The sequence below is a fragment of the Ambystoma mexicanum genome, chromosome 13 (genome assembly GCF_040938575.1).
Source record: "Ambystoma mexicanum isolate Mex_15411 chromosome 13, UKY_AmexF1_1, whole genome shotgun sequence".
Classification (NCBI taxonomy): Eukaryota; Metazoa; Chordata; class Amphibia; order Caudata; family Ambystomatidae; genus Ambystoma; species Ambystoma mexicanum.
The window spans coordinates 752,436,625-752,450,303 of record NC_090938.1 but is presented as its reverse complement, the minus strand read 5'-3'; positions in this window follow the sequence as shown (position 1 = coordinate 752,450,303).

Here is a 13,679-nt window from a genome sequence, read left to right as displayed (position 1 = left end):
TAACAGTGCGTTGAAGCTACTTCAAAGCACTATGGTTAACAGCCATGACATCAGGGCCTTTTGACATTTTCCACTCAAAGGGGCCCTAAGTCTCAGGGGTCTTCAACACTCGCCCCATGTTGGCAGTCAACTTTCTTATGGCATGGCAATATACACCTTTCATTTGGGTATTTAAATGTGTGCTTTGCGGCGCACCCATTACAAACTGTATTTGCTGGAGCCGTTCACTGAGTCACCTCCCTCTGGCCTCTGCGGTACCTTTATACTCTGGTTTCTCCACATTACGTCCTTGCTAACAAAGAAAGATGAATAGCTTTTCAGTGAACGTTTAGAATTTCAGCTCCCTGCTGGCTGGTCATCTCATAACTGGTGGCTATTAACCCCCGGCTGTATGTCTTTGTCTCCATTATAATGTGTGCACCCCACATGTACCTCAGACGGTTATTCTCTGCTCTAAGCAAGCATGGGCCATCAACAGCATGGTATTTATTTATTTATTTATTTATAAGCCAGTGGAGTAACTTTGCTGAAAATGTTGGGGGGGCCATGACATCTGAAGAAAAGGTGCCCCAGCCAAATGAATGGGGACAAAGAATGGTGTGCCATGAAAGTTGGGGGGACAAACACCCCTGTCCCCCCCTAAAATTACACCCATGGAGCCTGCTCGCCCAAGGGCCTCAGGGTGCACAAGGAACGAACAAGACACAAAAAAAGCACGAAAACAGAATAGGGTGGCAAAAGAGTGACTTTACTTTCAGGGTGCGTTGAAAAGGAAGGTGTTCAGCCTTTTTTTTTAACTTAGTCGTGTTCTGGATTTTTTTGAGTTCAGGAGGGAAGGTGTTCCACATGACAGTTCCAAATTGAACTGGGCCCCCACGAACCGAGACACCTCTTCAGCCGATGGTTAATCTAAATAAACATAACGCACAGGTGTTCTGTAGGGACAAGGTACCCCTGTGCTGGGAAGATTTGCATGGTCAAGGTTTGACAGTGGTGAAGGCCAGGTTGGGGACGGAAGGGTGACCGGGGTTTGTAGTGAAAAGCTCGGATGCTACAGCTCGGCTTGGGCGTGGCATGAAGGGCAGACCACAGCTGTGGTAGTGACTGTGGTGCGATCACCCTAGAAGTGTGCCTCTGGATAGTCCTGCCTGAATACGATTGGCCACAACGTGTGATCTCATCTCAGAGAACCGCCCAGTGAACAGATCACTGGATGGACGCAACCATCTTCCAGGGGAAGGGGGTGGGGGGGATTCATCGAGCATAAGAAATGCCACCTCGATGGTCTGTGAAGTTACCAGTGTGAAGAGTGGCAGAACAGGGGATGCCATTCGAATGCAAGCACCGGGTATGAGAGCTACTGTAGGATTGCAGGACAGAGACAGAAGAGGCAGTATGCTGGGGGTGGAGGATTGAGAGGGCCACTCAACAAACATGTGAACAGGGGTTTTTCGCGTAAAAGCTAGCAAAAAGTGTTGAGTGCTCGAGATATGGAATAAAAGTGGGCAAGAAATAATTTGCCATCTGCACCCAGTCTTTGGGTTCGACATCGACAGACATCTCTCCTTCAAACAGCACAAAGCGGATTCCACGATGGCGGCGGTGGCGTAGAGACGTAATCAAGTGTCTCTCCCGCCGGGCCGCCTGCATAACAGGGAACAATAAAGCCAGCGATCCACCTGCAGTGTGCCCGACTTTGTCTCCCTCTGTTATCTCCGTGCCGGGGACTCGCGGGAGTGGCGGTGCGGCCCCTCGGATAACAGGGAAGGCGAGCTCCGGGAGGTGCGAGTCTGGGAGGGGGGGTGCCCATCCCCCCAACGCTACCGAAGAGCGGCGCGGCCACGGTGACGCCGCTTCGGTGCACCGAAGGAGTTTTGCGGGCTCCCGCCCCCCTCCCGCAGACACTATAACATCCCCGTAGAGGAGGTGAGGTCGGGGGAGGTGACGCCGTGGACGTGAGGCCCGCAGCGGGAGCCGGTGCTGCGGTACCAGGCATTAGCCCGCGCGAGGGGGGGAAGCTCCACCCCCCCTTACGATCAGCGATTGGAGCGGTGGCGGGCGGCCGTTGGGCTGTCCTTGCGAGCCCCCCAAATAGCAGACCCGCGGGGCCAGGCGGGGAGCGGCTCCAGGAGGGGCACTCTGCAATTATAGGAACGGACATCCGTTGGAGAGAGGACGCCAATAAGGAGGTGGAGCGGTGGTGGAGGGGCCCCTCACATTTAAGGGGGTCCGGAATAGGAGGCGGAGGGGGTTGCACGGCCCCACTGACCCAAGGCAGCTGAAGTGGGGCAGGAGAGTTTTGAATGGACTCCCCTAGTGGGGGCAGACAGCCGAAAAGGAGGGGCTGATTCAGGGAGTTGGACACAGTCCCCCCCACTGGGGTGCAGGAGGGCGGGGTGGTGCACCCCCCTACAATAAGAGAAGGTGGGCCCCACCTTAAGACAGGCAGCGACACTTTGGAGCCAGGCCAAAACAGGGCTCCGGGCGACAGGTCTCGGAACTAAAGGAGGGACCACAGGTGGAAAGAAAAAAGGACCTGTGCAATAAACTCACGGGTGGCCGGGCTCCCTCCCCTCCTTGCACAGAATGTCCAGGCCACGGGGGAAAAGTGCTGCACCCAATGCAAAAGCCACAGCTACCAAGCAAGACCAGAACTTGGTCCAGATGTGGGCATCAGAGATGGTGGCTAACCCAAAAGAGTCTGGTCCGGAGGAAATTCGGGCGGGACGGGCCTCCCCATCCCGGGCCTCTAACTCGAAGGAGGAGCTGCACGCCTGCTTCAAGGAACTACGGGAGTCGTTCATGTCCACAGTGCAGGAGCAATTTGGCTCCCTAAGAGACGACATGAAGAAAGCGTTACAGGAGATTAGAGCCAAAGTCTCCAAACTGGAAGAACGGACAGATGTACTGGAGAGAACAGTTCAAGGCATAGAGGAGGACACCCAAAGGAATGGGAGGTACAGGAACACCTTGTCTCCCTCACTCACAACTTGGAACTACTATGTGAGGATCTGGAAAACCGGTCGCGGCGGTCGAATATACGGATCAAGAACATGGTCGAGTCAGTCCTTGATAAGGACCTACGCACTGCCGTTCAGGAGGTCTTCAGGGACATCCTGGGGGCAGACGGAGAGGAAGAAGTGGGAATAGATAGAGTCCACAGGGCTGGCCCGAGAAGATCGGGAGAACCAGGGGAGCGTCCTAGGGATGTGCTTGTCGCTCTCACCTCATACCAGCAAAAGGAAAGGATCCTGAGGAAGGCACAAGATATTGAACATATCCGGATGAATGGAGTGGACATTCAATTTTTCCAAGATCTTGCTTTGGTCACATTGCAGAAGAGACGAAGAATGGCTCCAGTGATCAGTGATCAAGGAATTAAATGCTAGAGACATTAGATACAGGTGGACTTTTCCATTTGGTCTTCTGTTCATGTGGAATGGCAAGCAGAAGAGAGTGTAAACATGTGAGGAGGGCCTGCAGACTTTGGGGCTCCAGGAAGCGTGTGATGAGGAAGATCTCCGCCAGGAGAGGGAGGTCCGTCGCGGAAACCTGTCCGGATGGAAAACGGTGAAGAACAAGAACAAATTACAAAGAGGGGGGAAAAGGAGAGGGGGACCTGATGATGTTTCCTGACGAGACCTGGGGGTCCCCGGCGTGATGAGGTTGAGCCTTACGGGGATTTCCAGGCGGGCGCTGGTGGTTCGCTGATCGCTGGAAGGCGGCCCGGAGGAGGGCTGCAAGGCTAGAATCCAAACACTAGAGGTAAATGCGGGGTTTAGGATCCCCCGCGCAGTTATACCCGAGTATGCAGGGGGTCGGGGGCGAAGGGCGAGACGCCCTAGCCGTGTTAGATACCTGGTCCTTTCTTGGGTTTGTTGTGGTTGTTTGGGGGAAGTTGGGAGGGTGGGGCGGAGGGGGGAAGCTGTTGAGAGTTGGGGAGCCACATGGGAGGGGGTTGGGGGAGGTAGGGGTGGGGTGCCGGAGGGGTGTTTGGAGCAGGCTGGTCATGGGTGATGGGCCTCCATCAGGATATTAGGCTAATGAGTAAACTGCGGATACTAACTTTTAATGTCAGGGGACACAATCACCCGGTTAAAAGGAAAAAGGTAGAGGGTTTCCTGCAGAGGGACGGGGGTGACATTATTATGTTGCAAGAGACCCATATTAGGTCACGGGATAAAAACAAACTGAGCATAAAGAGATAGGACCTGTTGGGACAGTTTAATGCTCAGGACAGGAAGGCAGGGGTACTGATAGCAGTCCGTAAACACCATAATTTCCACCTTCTCGGAACGCTGACGGATAAGATGGGGAGGTATATGTTTGCGAGGGTCTCGATAGATGGGCTTCGCTGCACATTAGCAACTATATATGTGCCAAACACGGGGCAAGACGGATTCCTGAGGGAGGTGGTTGGGAAATTGGAGGGCTACGCAGAGGGGAAAATTATTCTGGAGGGGGACTTAAATTTGGCCTGGAACCCGAGCGTAGATAGGAGTTTGCGTGGCAGTCAGGGTCTGGGGGCCCCTTCAAAACGCCTCCGGCAGCTAATGAATCACCTGTCGCTGGTAGACGTGTGGAGAGAGCGCAATGCTCAACAAAGTGGCTTTACTCACTACTCACTTGTCTGTGACACAATCTCACGAATAGATTACCTTTGGGTGAAGGCAGGACTGTTGGGGCATATATTGGACAGTGAAGTTGGGCCGATTTCGATCTCTGGCCATGCCCCCTTGTCCATGGAGGTGAAACTGCCACCCAGGCACTTGGGATTGTGGAGATGGAGACTCCTGCAGGAGGTCCTGCGTGACCCGCTACTGGGAGAAGAAATCAGGGGGAAGATTCAGGAGTTTTTAACCATCAACGATACGGGGGAGGTCAGGCTGGGAGTTGTCTGGGACACCCTAAAGGCGGTTATAAGGGGGCAGTTTATTGAAAAGAAAGCGACGAAAGACAAGCAGAAGGTGGCTTGGGAAAGAGAACTGGAAGATAAACTAACAGACATACAACGGGAATGTGCCAAAAACCCAACACTATCTTTGAGAAGGGCTATGAGACACGTGCAGGGGCAGCTACGCACGAAAAAAGCGGAGATGAGTCTTCTGCGCCTCAGACATTGGTACTATGCCAAAGCTAAGAGAGCGGATAAACTGCTCGCGAGGCAATTGCGTGCACAGCAGCAGAAGAGGACGATCAGGGCAATTTATAATAAACAGGGGGAAAGGCTCACCACAACCACTGATATAGGAGAGGAGTTCATAACTTTTTATACAGATTTGTACCCCACGAGCGTCTGCACGGGGTCGAGCAGGACAGATACCTTGACTCCCTCCCTTTATCACAAATATCTCAGAAGGATAGGGTTGCGCTGGATAGCGAAATAAGGGAGGAGGAGGTGCGTCAAGATATTCAGAGTCTGCAGACGGGTAAGGCCCCGGGGCCTGATGGCTTCACGGCAGCCTTCTATAAGAAGTACACAGACGTCTTTGTCCCTTTTCTAACTAAGTTGTATAACTCCTTCAGAGAAGAGGGTAATGTGTCTCAGACAATGAACGAGGCGAAGGTGGTAGTTTTTCATAAAGCAGGAAAAGACCCGACCTCTGTTAGCTCGTATCGTCCAATTGCCCTGATAAACCATGATGCTAAAATCTACACTAAAATTCTGGCCCTTAGATTATCTCTGTTACTTCCGAAAGTGATCCATGCGGATCAATCGGGTTTCATCCCGGGCAGGCAGACCCATGATAACCTTAGACGCATGGCACACTTGGTGGAGAAAGTGGGTATTCAGGGCATCCCTGCGTCCCTTCTAGCGGTCGATGCCGAAATGGCATTCGACCGGGTGGAATGGTCAATGCTCTTTAAAAAATTAGAGCGCATGGGTTTTGGAGACAACTTCCTCAAAATGATCAAAGCCAATTACAACACTCCCTCATCCGGATAGCAGTTAATGGGGAGATCACAGACAGGGTTGATCTCTTCCGAGGCACCAAACAGGGGTGCCCCCTGTCCCCGCTGCTGTTTGCCATTTCTCTAGAGCCGCTACTAACAAGAATACGGGAGCCGAGTGTGATAGAGGGGATTGTGATGGCAGGGAGGCAACATAAAGTGGTCGCTTATGCTGACGATTTGATGATGATTTTGGGGGATCCGGCCCGTACTCTCCCAGAGGTGATTAAGGAATTAGAAGAGTTTGGGGCACTGGCGGGCCTAAAAATTAACAGGAGTAAGTCAGTGGTTCTCCCCTTGGCGAGGGACATGGGGGAGTTGAAGAGAGTAGCCGCGGCAACGGGACTGAGTTGTGTGGATAGAGGTACAAAATATTTGGGCATTTTCCTGGCGAGGGAGGTCGGAGGCTGGTATGGGGCAAATTTTCCAGGGCTGCTGGGGGAGATTAAGAGGGACCTCGAGAGGTGGGAGCCACTGGTGATTTCGTGGATGGGGCGAATGGCCGTGGTTAAAATGGCTATACTACTGAAGCTTTATTACTTCCAAGCCTGCCCGACAAAGATCCCAGGCTCCTTCTTCAAGGCACTGACCCGGGCCACTACTTCCTTCATTTGGAGGAAGAAAACCCTGAGGACCTCGAGGATGGTGTTAACGTCCCCAGCGGAAGAAGGTGGGCTGGCCCTTCTGCATTTTTATAAGTATTACCAGGCAGCGCAGCTGTGGGTGCTCAAGGAGTGGTTGGGGGAGGAGCAGCTGAAGGTGTGGGCTGAACAGGACCAGGCAGTAGCTAGGACCCCCCTTCCGGCACTCTTATGGAAAGACACTCGGCATAGGCACATTAACCTACGACTGAGTGCGGTAATGAAAGCCCCCCTTGGAGTGTGGGACGAATTGACAAAGCGGGGTGTTTTATCAACAGTACCGGGTTCTTTCACCCCTATGTTTGGGAATCCTGACTTCTACTCGGGAATGGGGAAGGGTGCGTACTCAGATTGGGAACGTGCGGGTTGTACGATGATAGGGGAAATGATGGATGGGTCAGAAGTCTTATCCTTTGAGAAATGTGTGGAGAATTTGAAGATTAAACAGGCAGATAAATTCAAATATGAGCAGCTGAAGCATTGGCTGAATTCCCCCCGATAAAACAGGCGGCCACACGGGAGCTCCCGCATTTTGAGACCTTTGCGATAACCAACCCAGGCACTAGGAAACTCGTGTCCACCCTATACAGGTTGTTTGTTGGACATGATGAAAGAGTCACCTGGTCATATATGAGAAAATGGGAATGGACTCTGGGGGAGCCCATCGCTAGAGAGCACTGGGAAGCGCTGTGGGGTGATATTCCGAGGTTGACACGCTCAGTGCAGATGAGGGAAATGTGGGTGAAGGTGATGATGCAAAGGCATCTGACCCCTAAAAGATTGCATGTGATGTATCCTCGCGTTTCCAATCAGTGCTGGAGGGAATGTGGAGGAGTGGGTACCTGGAAGCATGTTTGGTGGGAGTGTGACAAGCTGCAAGGCTTCTGGGGGGATGTAAAGCTGCAACTTTAGAGGATCTTTCCGAAGACCGCACGCATGGGGAGAGTGTGTGGTTGTGCGGCCTTAAGGATGCTTCAGCCAAGGGACTCTGCAAGGTCCATTGGAGATGTTTTATGGGCCTGCTCATAGCGGCCTGGACGGCCATAGACCAGAACTGGAAGGACTCTAATCCCCCTCTGATCTTTAATTTGCTGCAAAGGGTTTGGACACTAGTGACGATGGAAAAACTGTCATATTCCGTGAAAGGGGGGAATGAAAGCTTTGAAAAAGATTCGAGAATAGTGTTGGAATACCTCCAATCAGACTATATGGTGCAATGGTGCCCGCACAATATTAGAATTCTGGACCTATTTTGGGCGTGAGATGTTTAAAAGACTTCGAGAGCGACCTCCGGGGGGGATGAGGGGGTCAGGCAGGGAGGTGAGTCATCTGTTGTTGTATGTTTTGGAAATTAAAATATTTTTTTTTTAAAAAAGCACAAAGCAAGGAAGTCACAAGCGGCCTGGCACCTGGCCTGGCACCTGGCCTGGCACCAATGCTTTCTCCTGCGGGAAATCAAGCCCTTCATCTTGGCAAATCACTTCAAATCCTCTGCCAAGTCTTGGTCCTCTCCCACCAGGATGGGGGTAACACCCTTCTAAAAGGCCCTCTGATGACTACCCTGGCACCGCGACATGTGCCCTGCATGCTGTAGCCCATCTCATCAATGGACTCTGCAAATTCAACCACATCACCCCGACCCGCATCGAACTGCAGCGACTACCGCCGCAAGCACACGTCTTCAAATCCTGCTGCTTCATCTACGAGGCTGTGGTCCTAAGGTCCCTAAGCCACCTCACTGAGAAACTCAGCATCTACGGAGGACCACACCGCGCCGGCGAGAGAGTGCAAGAGACGGTGGTTATAGGCATACATCGGGGGCTGGGCGAGGAGGCAGGGCAGACATGTAAGCTGACGATCTGTTCGGAGGTCATGCGACTGATGCACCCGGGCTTGGCGAAGCGGGTAATCATTTCAGTTCTATGTCATTTCTTCCACGATTCCAAGTAGAAATCCTAGAATTATTTTTACTGGAAGATTTTGCCACAAATATGCACAGGGGGGGATCCGCCACAGCCCCCACCTCATAAAACTCCCTACATTCATTATTCACCTAAACCCACCCCCCCACATATATTTGAGGCAAAATCTGCTGTAAAAAAAATAGACGATTTCTACCTCGATGAAATCTACTGCGGCAAAAACTCCCCATCCCATAATTTCCATATGAAGAATTTATTAGGGACAGAAACAAAATGTCTGAAAGAGTGTCATGATCTGGAAACAGCACCAAAGTTGGATGCACAAACCTAAGCCTTATAGAGCGAAGAGAGCAAGTGAACGATGGCTTTGATATGATATGATAAGTCATTTATAACGCGCCTGTACACAAGTGTTTCTGGGCGCGACAAGACAAGGGAGGAAAGACAGAGGCAGGACAAAGCAAACGATCTTACTAGGCCATGTGTCATTCATATCGTGCACGTGCGAGAACGAGAAGTGCAAGGGGAAAGGGAGGGGGGAAATGCAAGGGAGAGGGGAGGGTAAACAGGGCCGCAATGCTCTGAGTAAGTGCTGCCAGGGCAGCGTGGTTCTGGGTAGTGCAAGGAGAACAAGGGACTGTAGGGTTACAGTTACAGCCCCTAAGTGCATGGTAGGCCAGGAGGCAGTGCATGGGTGACTGATCAAGAAAGAGCCTGGTTCCCAGTGAGACTCTGAGGGTAACCAAGCAACCAGTCGATACAGCAGACAGGTAGGTCAAGTAGGCCAGCAGGGGAAGGAGAGAGAGAAAGCAAAGGAGAAGAAGAAAGTTTTTTGCTGCTTCTGGAACTTCAGGTGGTCAGGCTCAAGTTTGAGAAGAGCAGGGAGGCCATTCCAGAGGGAGGAACCTACATAGGAGAGAAATCTACCCCCCACTCTCTGCCTGGAGAAGCGTATAACCCTTAGAGAGTTGGAGGTAGCTGAGCGAAGGGCTCGAGGAGGAAGGTATTTTGGAAGAGCGTTTTGGATGTAGTGCAGGCCCCAGCCCCAGAAAGCCTTGTGGACAATGCAAAGGGTGTTGCACTTGATCCTTGCAGCCACCGGGAGTCAGCGGAGAGATTTCAGGGCTGGAGAGATATGGTCCCTGGCCGAGAGATATGGTCCCTGGCCTATATCACGTATATCCGTTATATAGGACATATGAGGTAATAGAAAATAGACCCTTCTGGAAGGTACCTGAGCCTTGAAGAGAGACCAAGGGCGGAAAAACAAAATGGAGTCTTTCTAAATGTAAGAGATGAGGTCCACGGGCACCTGTCGACAAGCTACGCAGATGTGTAGGGACTTAGCTATAAAGATGCATCAATGTCGCGCAGAGTGGTGAGGGATGGGTATTCGTAGAGGGGACCTAAACATAGCACTCAGAAACAAGTGTGGTCTCTGTTTGTCACGTCCATGGCGACATGAAGAGCAGATCAGTACATAACCTACTTTGAGATGTTCAACCTGAGCTTTGGCAAGGGTCAGAGGGCAGACATGCAAAAGTGATTCTTGCAGAGGCAGTGGGCCTCATTAGGACCCAGGCGGTAAGGGGTTTACGGCGGCGTAAACAGCGCCGACCCTTACCGCCTGATTCCGAGGTCCCTTAGCGCCATGGCGGATTTAACACCTGCTTTTAGCAGGTGTTAAAATCCATGGCGCTAAGGGACCATGTTGTTAATTACGCCACCATAATTTACGGTGGCGCAATTAACGCCTTACCCACTCCCATTATGCCCTATGGGGCAAAAATGGGAATGGGGAAGGGTAAATGGGGATTGGGGACTTACCGCCCCGCCGACCTCGGAATGGGGCGGTAAGTCCGCCAACCACCATGGCGTAAACGTAGTTTACGCCATGGTGGTAAAGGTACGACCCAGGCGGTAACTTACCGCCTGGGTCGTAATGAGGCCCAGTGACCAAACACTCAACTGGGACTTGAAGCAGATTGTTGTAGCCACAGGACATTTATGGAACGCGGGTCCCCCCTAGTAGAGTCGCCATGAATTGCATAGCAAATGGAGTTTTATAGAAACAGGACCTTATTCCCAAAGAATAGCCCTGGAGGAAATCAGGATATGCCCTGACCACCAGAGACTTGCTCCTGCCACCTTAGGCCTGATTCTCAAACCCTAAGACTGGAGGAAGTCTGGAGATGCTGCACAATGTGCCAAGATGTGCTCAAGGGCGTCCCGAGATGCTCCATGCAGCTCCAGGTTTGCTCAGGGGCACCAGAGATGTTCCATGCAGCTCCAGATGTGCTCAAGCTCAAGGGCACCAGAGATGCTCCAGGCAGCTCCAGATTTTCTCAAGGGTGCCCTGAGATTCTCCGGGCAGCTCCAGATGTGCTCAAGGACATCCAGAGATGCTCCAGGCAGCTCCAGATTTGCTCAAGGATGCCCAGAGATGCTCCAGGCAGCTCCAGGTTTGCTCAAGGGCGTCCAGAGATGCTCCAGGCAGCTCCAGATTTAGGCAGCTCCAGATTTGCTCAAGGGCATCCAGAAATGCCCCAGGCAGCTCCAGATTTGCTCAAGGGCATCCAGAGATGCCCCAGGCAGCTCCAGATTTGCTCAAGGGTGCCCAGAGATGCTCCAGGCATCTCTAGTTGTGCTTGCTCAAGGGCGTCCAGAGATGCTCCAGGCAGCTCCAGATTTAGGCAGCTCCAGATTTGCTCAAGGGCATCCAGAGATGCTCCAGGCAGCTCCAGATTTGCTCAAGGGCATCCAGAGATGCTCCAGGCAGCTCCAGAGTTGCTCAAGGGCATCCAGAGATGCTTCAGGCAGCCCCAGATATGTTCAAGGGCATCCAGAGATGCTCCAGGCAGCTCCAGATTTGCTCAAGGGCATCCAGAGATGCTTCAGGCAGCCCCAGATATGCTCATGGGCAACCAGATATGCTCCAGGCAACTCTAGATGTGCTCAAGGCTGCCCAGAGATGCTCCAGGCAGGTCCAGATTTGCTCAAGGGTGCCCACAGATGCTCCAGGCAGCTCAGGGGTTGCTCTAGAGAGGCACAGCTCCACCTCACTGATCAGGCCCAACAAGACTGAAACACGTGTCTGTTGTTGCTGTTGGTGCTCTTGTTCAGAAGGGAATTGCCTAGCTTTTCAGTGCTAGACTGCCCATGTGGGCAGGACAAGAACTGATGTGCAAATGGATATTTAGCATCTGTGAAAGGTACAGTGAGCTAAAGTGTGGCTGCGGACTCTCAAGTGGGTACCTTCCCAAAGAACAGGTCATTTAGCCGTGTTCCTTCTGGCTATTCTTTGACTGCTCTAGGTTTAGGCTTGGAATCAGATATGATGGAGTAGGTGTAAAGTTGAGAAGCTCACAGACATCTCTTGGTTTTCCCCAGTTCAAATCTTTGTGAATCGGGCCCGCATGGAGCAAAGGTGCAAGCTGTCGCTGGAGAGAAGGTAAGGCGGGGCATACAGAAGGGGCAGCATGTAGCATGTGGGAGCAAAGGAAGCCCTTTGTCTTTGGGGCGTGTCTAGGAGAAGCGTTCAAAGACGCATCTTCCAGCAACGGTGATCAGAGACTCAAGAGTTGGAAGGATTCTGCATAAAAAGAGACTCTTAAGAAATGCCCCTTCCAAGACCCAGTCTTCCCATCCTCATGGAGAGGGTCCCTGGGCTGCCTTCACTGAGTGCTTCCTCCCCACTGAATAGATATAATACCACAGGGTACGGCATAGCTTTGTGAAGTCTACCGCCGCCGTTTACCTCACAAACTCACCACCAGGACAGCATTCTCAGGGATGATGAGGGCAGCTCCCTCAGGGATGTTGAGGAAAGCTCCCTCAAGAAAGATGAGGGCAGTTCCCGCAGGGATGATGAGGACAGCTCCCTCAAGAAAGATTAGGGCAGCTCCCTCTGAGATGATGGTAGCAGCTCTCTCCAGGATAATTAGGACAACCCTCACAGGATTTATGAGAGTAGCTCCCTCAGGGAGCATGAGGACAGCTCTCTCAAGAAAGATACAGGCATCTCCCTCAGGGATGATCAGGACAGCTCCCTCAAGAAAGATGAGGATATCTCCCTCAGGGATGATGAGGATAGCTCCCACAAGAAATATGAGAGCAGCTCCGTCAGGGATGATGGGGGCAGCTTTCTCAGGGATGATGGGGGCAGCCCTCTCATGGATGACGAGGACAGCTCTCTCAAGGAAGATGAGGGTGGCTCTCAGGGATGAGGAGGGCAGATATCTGAGGGCTATTATGAGGACAGCTCTCTCAGGTATTATGAGGCCAGCTCCCTCAGGGATGATGAGGACAGGTCTCTCAAGAAAGATACAGGCATCTGCCTCAGGGATGATGAAGACAGCTCCCTCAAGAAAGATGAGGGCAGCTCCCTCAGGGATGAGGACAACCCTTTCAGGGATGATGAGGACAGCTCTCTCGAGAAAGATGAGGGCTGCTCTCTGAAGGATGAGGAGGGTAGCTCTCTGAGGGACGATGTGGATAGCTCTCGCTGGAATTATGATGACAGCCCACTCAGGGATGATGAATAAAGCACTCAGGGATAATGGTGATAGCTCTCTCTGTTTTGACGAGGGCAGCTCCCTCAGGGATGAGGAGGGCAGCTCTCTCATGGATGTTGAGGGCAACTCTCTCAGGGATGAGGATGACAACTTTCTCATGCATGAGCAGGGCAGCTCTCTCATGGACAGGGTGGACAGCTCGCTTGGGGATGATGAAGGGGATAGTTCTCTCAGGGATGAAGAGAGCAGCTCTCTCGGGAATGAGGTGGGGAGCTCTCTCAGGGATGAAGAGAGCAGCTCTCTCAGGAACAAGGAGGACCGCTCTCTCAGCAATGATGAGGGCAGCTATCTCAGGGATGAAAAGGGTAGCCCCCTGGGGATAAGAAGGAGAGCTCTCTCGTGGATAATATGGATAGCTTTCTCATAAATGATGAGGACAGCTCACTCATGGATAATGAGGTCAGCTCCCTCAGGGATAAGGATGAGAGCTCTCTCAGTGATTATATGGACAGCACTCTGGGATGCTGTGGTCAGCTTTCTCAGGGATGATGAGGGAAGCTCCCTCTGGGATAAGGAGGATACTCTCTCGGGGATGACGATGACAGCGCCATCGGGAATGAGGAGGGCAGCTCTCTTAGTGATGAAGAGGG